Raw genomic sequence first — 11,756 nt, forward strand, 5'->3', positions numbered from 1 at the left:
AATTCTGCATTGAAACCCTCTGGTCCTGGGCTTTTTTTTTTTTTTTTTTTTTTGGTTGGGAGACTTTTAATGATTGATTATATTTCCTTAGGGGTTATTGTCCATTTAAATGGTATATCTAGTCCTGATTTAATTTAGGTATGTGGTACCTATCCAGAAAATTATCCATTTCTTTTAGATTTTCCAGTTTTGTGGAGTAGAGGTTTTTGAAGTATGACCTGATGATTCTTTAGATTTCCTCATTGTCTGTTGTTATGTCCCCCTTCTCATTTCTGATTTTGTTAATTTGAATGCTCTCTCTCTGTCTTTTGGTTAGTTTGGAGAAGGGCTTGTCTATCTTCTTGATCTTCTCATAGAACAAACTCTTTGTTTCATTAATCCTTTGTATTTTTCTCTTTATTTCTATTTTCTTGATTTCAGCTCTCACTTTGATAATTTCCTGGCATCTGTTCCTCCTGGGAAACTTTGCTTCTTCCTGTTCAAGGGCTTTTAGGTGTGCTGTCAAGTCACTTGCATGAGATTTCTCCAGCTTCTTTATGTGGGCATTCAGTGCTATGAATTTCCCTCTTAACACTGCTATCATAGTTTCCCATAAGTTTGGGTATGTGGTGTATTCATTTTCATTGATCTCTAGGAAGTCTTTAATTTCTTTCTTTATTTCTTCCTTAACCCACTGGTGATTCAGTTGAGCTTTATTCAGTTTCCATGAGATTGTAGGATTTCTGTAGTTTTTTCTGTTGTTGAAATCTAACTTTAAACCATGGTGGTCTGATAGAACACAGGAGGTTATTCCAATTGTTTTGTATCTGTTGAGATTTGCTTTGTGGCCAAGTGTGTGGTCGATTTTAGAGAAGGTTCCATGGGGTGCTGAGAAGAAGGTATATTCTTTTTTGTTTGGGCGGAATGTTCTGTAGATATTGATTAAGTCCATTTGAGCCATAACATCAGTTAAGACTATTATGTCTCTGTGAAGTTTCAATTTGGCCTATCTGTCCAGAGGTGAATGTGGGGTGTTGAAGTCTCCCACTATTAATGTGTGTGGTTTTATATGTGATTTAAGCTTTAGTAATGTTTCTTTTACATGTGTGGGTACCCTTGTGTTTGGGGCACAAATATTCAGAATTGAGACTTCATCTTGGTGGATCTTTCCTGCAATGAGTATGTAATGTCCTTCATCATGTCTTTTGATTGATTTTAGTTTGAAGTCTACTTTGCTGGATATTAGGATGGCTACACCAGCTTGCTTTTCAAGACCATTTGGTTGGAAATTCTTTTCCCAGCCTTTTATTCTTAGGAGGTGTCTGTCTTTGAATTTGAGGTTTGTTTCTTGTATGTAGCAGAAAGATGGGTCCCATTTTCATATCCATTCTGTTAGTCTGTGTCTGTTTATAGGTGAATTAAGTCCATTGATATTAAGGGATATTAATGACTAGTGATTGTTTGTTCCTGTCATTATTTTTATGTTTTTGTGGTAATGTGTGTGTACTTCTCTTCTTTGGGGTTTACTGCTGTGGTGTTATCTATTGCCTGTGTTTTCATGGGTGTATCTGCCTTCCTTAGGTTAGCATTTTCCTTCTAGTGCTTTCTATAGGGCTGGGTTTGTGGATAAGTATTGTTTAAATCTGTTTTTTTTCTTGGAAAGTCTTGTTCACTCCATCTATGATCATTGAAAGTTTTGCTGGGTATATAGGTCTAGGCTGGCATCCATGGTCTCTTAGTGTCTGCATTATATCTGTCCAGGTCCTTCTGGCTTTCAAAGTCTCCATCGAGAAATCTGGTGTTATTCTGATGGGTTTGCCTTTATAAGTCACTTGGCCTTTTTCCTTTGCTGCCCTTAATATTCTTTCTTTATTCTGTACGTTTAGTTGTTTAATTATTATGTGGTGAGGGGACATTTTTGGGGGTTCTAGTCTGTTCGGTGTTCTATAGGATTCTTGTATCTTCATAGGCATTTCGTTCTTTAAGTCGGGAAAGTTTTCTTCTGTGATCTTGTTAAATATATTTTCTGTGTCTTTGAGTTGCTATTCTTCTCCTTCCTCTATCCCTATTATTCATAGGTTTGGTCTTTTCATGGTGTCCCAAATTTCTTGGACATTTTGGGTCACGACTTTGTTGGTTTTAGTGTTTTCTTTGACTGATGAACCTATTTCTTCTACCGTATCTTCAACACCAGAGATCCTCTCTTCCATCTCTTGCATTCTGTTGGTTATCTTTGCATCTGAAGTTCCTGTTTGTTTACTCAGATTTTCTATTTCCAGCATTCCTTCTGCTAGTGTCTTCTTCATTTTTTCTATTTCCCTCTTCAGGTCTTGGACTGTTTCCCTTGCTTTTTCATGATTTTCTTTCAGGGACTTATTGTTTTCTTCTGCTTTAATTGTCCTTTCCTCTAGTTTTTTACAGCATTTTGTTTGTCTGTTCCTCCACTTTATTTTTGATTTCTTCTGTATAAGGCTCTAGCCTCTTCATGATGTTACTTATAAGGTTGTTTTCTTCTTCTTCTTCTTTTTCTTCTTCTTCTTCTTCTTCTTCTTCTTCTTCTTCTTCTTCTTCTTCTTCTTCCATTCTGTTATGTCCATGTCTAGCTGTTGAAGAAGGTTGAAGGCTAGGTTCTGGTGATGCTGTATTGCTCTTTATTTTGTTGTATGTACTTCTTCCTTGATGTCTGCCCATCTCCGTGTGGATTCGTTCTTGGTCTTATCAGTGTACTTGGTCCAGACAGAACTGACAGATTTAGGGAGCCTCTCCCTGATCCAGATGGAAGCTCTGGGCTGGATGGGAGCTCTGGTCCATATGAGAGTGCTGGCCGGAAAGGAGCTGGGGGGCTGGACTCTGAGTCTCAGGAAGTCCCTGAGTTCTCCTTATCTTGTCCAGATGGGAGTTCTGGGACAGGATGGAAGCTCTGGGTCAGATGGGAGTTCTGGGGCAGATGGGAGCTGGCGGCTCTCTGGTCCAGATGGGAGTTCCAGGGCAGGATAGAATGCTGGACACTGGTCTGTAAGTCTCCAGAAGTGGCTGGGGTCTCCAGCAGTTGGGTGTGGGGGCAAGGTGTTGAGGTTGTAGTGTCCACCAGAAAGTCTTTCTGGTCCAGATGGGAGTTCTGGGGTGGATGGTAGCTGGGGGCTAGTGTCTGAGTCTTAGGAAGTGGCTGGTTTCTTGGGTAAATGGTTTTGGGGTGGGGTGTGGACACTGCAGGGTCTGCCTGTGGTCTTGGCTAAAGGGGAGCCTTCCCACAGGGCCCGCCAATTGGCCGGAATCTGGGGCCAAGTTGGGCAGGTCTTCCCAGGATGGTGCCCAGGGGTGGTACCCAGGGGCAGTTGCCTCTCTGACTATAACCCCAGGCACTCACCTCTGGTCCAAATGGGAGCTGGGGGCTGGTCTCTGAGTCTCAAGAAGTGGCTGGTGTCTCCAGCAAATGGGTGTGGTGGCAGGGTGTGGAGACTGCAGGGTCTGCCTGCAATCTCTGTTCCAGATGGGAATTCCTGAGCAGATGGGAGCTCAGTTTACTTTTTCTTATTTTGTGCATCTGACCTATGACCATCCATGGTAGAAAAAGCTACCTAGCTGTATTTTAAGAAAAAGACACAACTATATTTGCAAAAAAACAAAACCAAACAAATAAACATAGAAACAAAGAAAAAACAGTGCACAAATGTTATTCTTTAAAATAATCTTGTTTCTACTTATTGTAGTCCATTCCCAAGTCCTTGAAACATCACTGTATTCTTATTCTAAATCTCCCTTTGTGACTTGAATCTAAAAATTCTTTCCCAGGCCCATGCATTTGCAAACTTGATGCCCAGCTCTTGGAGCTGTTTGGAAAAGTCAAAGAACCTCAGTGAAGGAGGAGAATCATGGGTAGGGTGGGAGTGGTTTGAAGTTTTACCATTTGGCTTAATTTCCTGTTGCTTCCTGACTATGGATGCCATGGTATCAGGTGTTTTACTCATATATTATGGCATCCAGATGCGTGTTTTTATTGGAATCATGACTGCATGAACAAGCAGGTCTCTTTTTCATATCCCTTCTCTTGGGCTCTTTTCTTTCTTTCTTTTTTTTTTTTTTTAAGACCAATGCATTACTTTTTATTTTATCTTATTTTACTATTACTATTAAAACAATTCCTTGTATGGACAAAATCATATTATGCCTTGATCGTAAGAGGCTTTAAATTCTGAAAATTCAGCATCTGTATTGGCAGTGGTATGTTAATATCAAAACCAGATGTCATCTTAAGAATATCTTTCCAGGAATGTGGGAAATGGTATATTTGGTTAATGCTATATAAGCATAAGGACCTGGTTAGATTCCCAGAATCCATGTAAAAAGCTGGTCACTATAGCTTGTGTCTATAATCCCAACACCAGCATGGAAGTGATGGAGATAGACAGATTCCTAAGTACATTGTCTTGCTGGTCCAGGGGTATCCATATACTTCAGGTTCACTGAGAAATTCTGTCTTAAAAAATAAATGTGAAGTGTGAACAATGAAAGACACCTGATGTCAACCTCTGTTTTCCATACACATATGAACACAGAGGCATGTTCCTACACATGTACACATTAAGAACATACAACACACACACACTCACATATACACACACATATATACACACACATATGTAGTTAGAGTTTTCTTGCCTGGCCCAGTCAGGACAAATCTCTCTTACCCACCAGTCCCACAGTCCCTCAGACCCAACCAAGAAAGCACATAGAAACTTATATTGCTTATAAACTGTATGGCCATGGCAGGCTGCTTGTTATCTACTTCTTCTATCTTAAATTAACCCATTTCTGTTAATCTATACTTTGCCACATGGCGTGTGGCTTACCAGTGTCTTTACATGTTGCTTCTCATGGCAGCGGCTGGCGGTGTCTCTCCCCAGCCTTCTACATCCCAGCATTCTCTACTCTTTTGTCCCGCCTATACTTCCTGCCTGGCCACTGGCCAATCAGAACTTTATTTACACAGAGCGATATCCACAGCACTTCCCCTTTTCTTTTTTTTTTTTAAGGAAGGTTTTAACTTTTACATAGTACAATTACATATAACAAAACAATTATCAAGCAAGAATTACAGTTACAATATTAAAGAAGATATCCTATCTATCTTATATTTGTGAGTCTAAGGTTTTATATCTAACTTATCTTGTATCATAACTGAGGAAATTATAACTATCTAGTCTTCAACCATATCAAAGTCATCAGAAGGATTTAATATTACCTGAGAACTGGGAGAAGGATGCAAGCAACTTTCAGGAGTCTTGCAGGGTAGACAGAGACAGCTGGCAGCCTGAACAGTCACCTAATGTTCCTTTGTAATGTTGGGGCATTTGTCTTAAGCCTACAGGGCTAGAGTCTCTCGGTCACTTCTCTCAGTGTCTTGTAGAATGTCTGTCAGTTTCCTCTGTGAAGCAGGAGCCTGAGGACCATTTTGTCAAGCAAAGTTCAGTGGTCACCTTTCTATGGGTCCTGTATGTCCAGTTGATCGAGCAGTCCAGGCAAGAACAGTTTCTTGCCCAAATGGCTATTTTTGCCAAGGTGAAGATAAACTCCATATGAAGTGTCTTCAATGCCCATCCTCCTCTCTGAAGTAAATTGGTGTTGCCAGGAACAGACATGTCTCACTGTCCAGAAAGTCTAAATTTTAAAAATATTTTAAATGCCATATCCTGAAGGTCTTTGAAGTATTTGAAGATTACCTCTCTATATGAAATATCTCTATGTATACCCAGAAGACTTAACTAACATGGCTATGAGTATGATTATCACAGATGATTAATTATTAATCTATTTTTAATTATCTATTTCAATTTAAAATGAGCTATACAAACATAATAACTTAAACAAGAGTAGAAATATACACACAATATAACAAAATTAACTAAGTTTGTATCAATAGACTAAAATCTAAACCAATGTAAAACATTTTAAACAAGTTGTTGTTCTTTAGAAGTAAGTTCCCTAATCTACCCTTTCATCCTATTATATCTATATCATATCCCCCTTTCTTCTTTAGAAAGAGATCTCATTTATAATCAACCTGCTTTAAAGAAAAATACTGTTTTTTGTCTGTCCCACACCAGAGGGCTCTTCTGATTTGGGACACAAGAATCTCTTAACCTTTCCTTTTAGCAATATGTCTGGGTTTAGAGAAGGAGTGAGCCAATTCCATCTCCAAAGCCAGCTTGATAATTTTGGGAATGTGGGCGTAGTTTCTCTTACTACTTCCTGCTGGAGGGGGGTGCTGTATCTTATGGGGACAGAAAGAAAATTTTAGGATTATGGAGTAGTCTGTGAGGGTGAACCTCTGACCCAGTTGCCTTGAAACCATTTTGGATGTCGGATCATCTGGGACATGGTGTCCTCGGAAACCTTTCAGGTGGTCTTGGCTGATCAAACCTGATGTATCTTAATCTGGAACAAATCCACAGCCTCTGGCTTTCTGTGGAAACAAAAGCAGAGACTCTTTTCCAAAGCAACATATCCTTATATCCAAATTTTGAAGTCAAGTTACCTTTAAAATTTGCATATTTATTTAACTCAACAGCTTTTATGATCAAATATTTTTCTGCAGTTAAAAGTCCCAAAGACAAGACAAACAAGATTCTCTGTGTAATATCCATCTTTGTAAGATTGAAACGCCTCTGTGGCTGCTGGTTTTGCCCACCTCAGCTTCCCAACATGGCGGTGGTACAGTTTACCAACAGCTCAGAGTCTGGAGCCATGTGTACCATCAACTATCAGAAGCAGTTCTATCAAAGCAGTGCATAGCCCAGAAACTTTTTTTCTTTTTTTTAAACTAGCAAAGGCTAAATCTACCATGCAGCACACATACACACACACACACACACACACACACACACACACACACACACAGAGAGAGAGAGAGAGAGAGAGAGAGAGAGAGAGAGAGGGAATTATTGATGAATTAGTGTGGTATTTTCTAACTTTTGACTATTTGCACCTTGGAAAGTAAGCTAATCTTTATTAATCACAGGATCCAGTGAACTAACTTATGTACATAACCACATTGAATTAAATTTGGACACATTTCCAAAAACTAAGAAGTGAAATAGTTTTAATACTATGCAAACTAGATTCTTATTATGCAGAATTTTTTAATCCATCATCTATTGTACCAAATTAACTTACTCTTCTAACCTCATATGGCTTGATGAAGCAAAATTCTTCTCTTAATTAAGTCCAAAGAGAATTTTGCCACATTCTTTATCTCAAAAAAATAATAAGTTCCTTTAACTTTAATAAGTTCTTTCAACAAATACTCATTAAACTCTTTGTGAAGAATAGAATTCTGAACACATTGTTCTTGGGAAGATTATAATGAATCTATAGCTCACAAGCAAAGTGTGTGCATGTGTGTGGATATAATTGGGGAAAAAAGGGTCATTATTGCATCCTGCTATGTTCCATATACCTCAAACACTAAATCCAGTTCTATATAGGATGTGTTAGGATTGGTAGGCCTTACTAAACTTTCACACTACACAGAAAATTTTTGTTTAGTTTTTCAATTTCATTACTTCATGGGATTTATGGAAAGATCCCAGTGGTTCGATAACATGTATTTTCCCCATTTTGCACAGTACAAAACAGCTTTGTATGTCTTGTTTATGACTACAGAGTTAATACATCATGAATTCTGAAATCACACTTGGTTTTCAGGGTGTGTGTGTGTGTGTGTGTGTGTGTGTGTGTGTGTGTGAGAGTGTGAGAGAGAGAGAGAGAGAGAGAGAGAGAGAGAGAGAGAGAGAGAGTTCACTGTCACGTTTTTATTATTTTCAATAGTGATGACCAAGCACCCAATGAAGAAGGGATGAAGGCACAGCAACAGCACTAAAGTGCTTTTCGGAAAGCATTCTTAGACACAATAATCCCCGACTGCCTTCACAAGAGTTAGCAATTTAGACTGAGTTTAAGTGCTTCTCAACAAGCTCAAGGTCTCCACTTCCATCTCTTAAAAAGAAGATGAGTTTTTGTACAAGCAGCCAGCCTATTAGAGCAGGCTTCTGTCCTACAGTGGTATAAAGACAAACTTCTCCCCATGGATAGACAATGGAAATGGAGGCTGGAGTTTGTTTACCAGATTTGTAGAGTGAGGCCATTGCTGTTTTCTTCCTCCCTCTCTCTCTGCACCTGTTTGCCACGAAGTGTCTTTGAATTATTACTTTTTACCTGATGATTTTTCATGGAAAAAACAATAATATTCTGTCAGGACAAAGACAGAGGAGCTTCTCTGTTACAACCAATGTTGCCAGACACTCACTTCTTTTTCATTATTCTATAGCTGAAGTTACAGAGCACACAGTGGGAAGCTGGGCACTGTGTTGGCTCCCTGAAGGATTTTAAAGTGACTAAAGTGAACATTGTTTCTCAATCACAAGGGTCCTCTTGAAACAGAGGGGTGGCTATTTTTGTCTAATTGGGTTAGAGTTGGGTTCCCTGTAGGTCCATAAAGAGTGGGAATCCAGACCATCCCTTGGAGGTCGGTTCAAATGAAAGAATACAAATGCTGGAAGCTTGCAAAGAAGTTGAGCTCTTCCCAAAGGAATTAGGCTCCTGTGTGTAAGATGCTTTCTTACTAACCTTCCTCCACTACTCATCTTGTCTTTTTGTTAACAAATGTGGAGAACACTGACCTTTTTTCCCCCACGATGCCATGAGATTAGGCTTGTCCAAAGTTTCAGATTTGTGAGTACATGCTACAATTTTTCAGAGTTTTGTACATTATATATTTAGACTCAAATATCACTTTCCATATCCTGCTTTATAACACATTTCCAACTGGGAAGAACTAGGTCATTTAGACTCCATTAAGCATACTCTGTCTGAATGAATAGTTGTTTGTGTGGATTAAACTGATGACTACTTGAAGTCTCACTTGCCAACTCCTCTCCTTTCTTCTACTGGCAAATGCCAATAGTAAGTCCTTGTAAAAAGTAAAAGGAAAGGAAAACTAACTCAGATCCAGGATTCCTTGTGGTGATGCTGACATTTGTGCCAACCAGGTACTCATTGTTTTGTAGGCTAATTATAAAAACTATCTTAGGCAGAATTTACAAGTGAATAAGCTTGTTTTGAATTTTGAGATTTGAGGAAATGATGCATTTAACATTACAGTTTATGAAGTATAATGCTAAAGAATGATTATGATCCATATAAACCAAAGTTTATTGTTCTGTAATGATTGGCCCTGCGGCTATTTAGTTGTTTAGGTTATATTCATTATGTATTTATATATTCAGTTTTTACCAGGTACTGCACCAGACCAGCTAGTGTATTACTTGTACTGGATTTCAACTCTATGTTAAATACCGTCATGTTGTTGACTGGGATAGGCCATAATGGGAATAATGGAACCATGAGCACAGACTATAACTACAAATCAGAATGTTGACCATCTCCCCCACCCACAGCCCTGCCCTCTAGAGAGCTTCTTGATGATCACCTAGTAGTTCCTTCTTGATGCTGCCCTGTCACATCTTGGCCTGCATCATTGTCAGTTGCTCCTTCACAAATGAATTTTATCAGCCATATGACTGGCCACACAGCTACCAAAGGCAATTACATGTTACATAGGAAATGTATAAGCCAAAACTCCCATTTGGATTATTTTTTTTTCAGTTTGTATTTGTTGAATGAAAAAAATCACCACATGAAATAAAATAAGAATTATCTATTTGCATATATGAAGTTCTTTTCACAAACAGGTGCATTTGTTTTAGACTAATCACAAAAGGGTAATGTGTTATTTTATAATAACTAAAAGAAAGTTTCTTGATATAAAAGAAAACATTATTAGAGACAGCATTGATATCAAGTTCAAGCTGAGCTACTGTGAAATTTAGAGCAGCAATTCATATTTCACAAACTTTAGTTTCTCTCAGATAATAATATCTTCTATGGATCTATTATGAAGATTTAAGTAAATATCTGTCATAATGTTTATATTTTGAAATAGCTTACTAATGTAACAGCCACACTAATCTTCAATTGCTGTCTTAAGCAAATCATCTGAAGCAATCAGAATTTTCTGAATATGAAATGAATAATAGTTGTCAGAAGGAAAGAATGGCATTTTCTTCAATGGTATAGCTATCATAAGCTGACCATCCTCCCGTTAATAACCTCCCAACCATGACTGAACAAGCGACTCTAATGAGACTCAGTGGGTCACACTCAGGAGAAGGCATGAGAGTAGATGGGGGAAGAGGGAGGAAGATGAGACAAAGGAATGGGAGGTAGAGAAATGAAAATTGTGTTACACAAATGTATGAATTAGTTGGCCAACAATGTGTATTGTCAAACATTATATACAGAGTACTTCAGTCATTGTCATTGTTTCAGTATTTTAATATTTTATTAATATTACATTTCCATATATTTGAAAAGAGTTTTCTGATTTTGTAAGAATTCAAGTACCCATATTAGTTGCTGGGTAATTTTAAAACTAAACCCTGAAGAAAATTACATTTGGGTTCTAGAGAGTTGGCTCAGTGATTAAGATCAATTGTGGCTCTTGTAGAGGACCATGTTTGGTTCTCATCACTGACACGGTGGCTCACAAGTCTGTGACTCCAGTTTCAGTGGACCCATGCCTTTCTCTGACTCCTCAAGTACCTGGCATGCATATGGTGCACATACAGACATGACATACATATATGAAGGCAAAACACCTATACACATAAAATTAATAAGTCCAAAAATAAATTTATACAAAGTTATATTTAATGGAGTTTTTTTTTTCCTTTTTTCCACTTTATTGGGATAAAAGAGCAATTTTTTTAGTACGTGTTATACTTAGTATGTTGACCTTTTCCTGGGTTTGTAACATGCAGTACAGTCCACAAGAAGGCAGCTGCAACTCTTAATGAACCCCAGCCATGGGGAAACCAAATGACATTGCTGTGTCCTGATCATTCAGGTAGGTGTTTGGTTGGCTAGGTGTAAGTAGTGCATTTTCACCCTATGATAGCTTCAATTTATGATGCATTTATCTATATGTAAGCCACTACATGCAAAATATACTTGTTCAAACTCAACACACAAATTGGTTAATTTTATTATAGACAAAATTTGCCTCCATTTTTTGTTGTTGTTTAATTAATTTGCCCAAATAAAACATCAGGGAATAAAATTTTCCATTAAGACTCAGAATCCAAGTATATCTAGCCTATATAGTTTGCTTACAGATATAAGGTGTACTTTTAAATGTCTAGCTATAATTCATGGTTATATTTTCTAAAAACATTTAAACAGTTTTACTAAATATCAAAGAGCTAGAATATTTCTTCAGGAAAATATACAAAGTAAATGATAGTGTAATAATTTCATTCCCAAACAGTGGTTCTCAAAAAATAATATGAGGAAATATTGCAAGAGAAGCCAGATACATGCATATACTAGATATGTATATACTAGATATGTATGCATATAGTATTGGTGTTTTGTAGTTAAGAGTTTTTCTGCCTGGCCCAGTCAGGACAAATCTCTCTTACCCGCCAGTCCCACAGTCGCTCAGACCCAACCAAGAAAGCACACAGAAACTTATATTGTTTAGAAACTGTATGGCCATGGCAGGCTTCTTGTTATCTACTTCTTTTATCTTAAATTAACCCATTTCTGTTAGTCTATATCTTGCCACATGGCTTGTGGCTTACCAGTGTCTTTACATGTTGCTTTTCATGGCAGCAGGTGGCGGTGTCTCCTCCAGTCTTCTACTTCCCAGAATTCTCTTC

The sequence above is a fragment of the Onychomys torridus genome, chromosome 3 (assembly GCF_903995425.1).
Source record: "Onychomys torridus chromosome 3, mOncTor1.1, whole genome shotgun sequence".
NCBI lineage: Eukaryota > Metazoa > Chordata > Mammalia > Rodentia > Cricetidae > Onychomys > Onychomys torridus.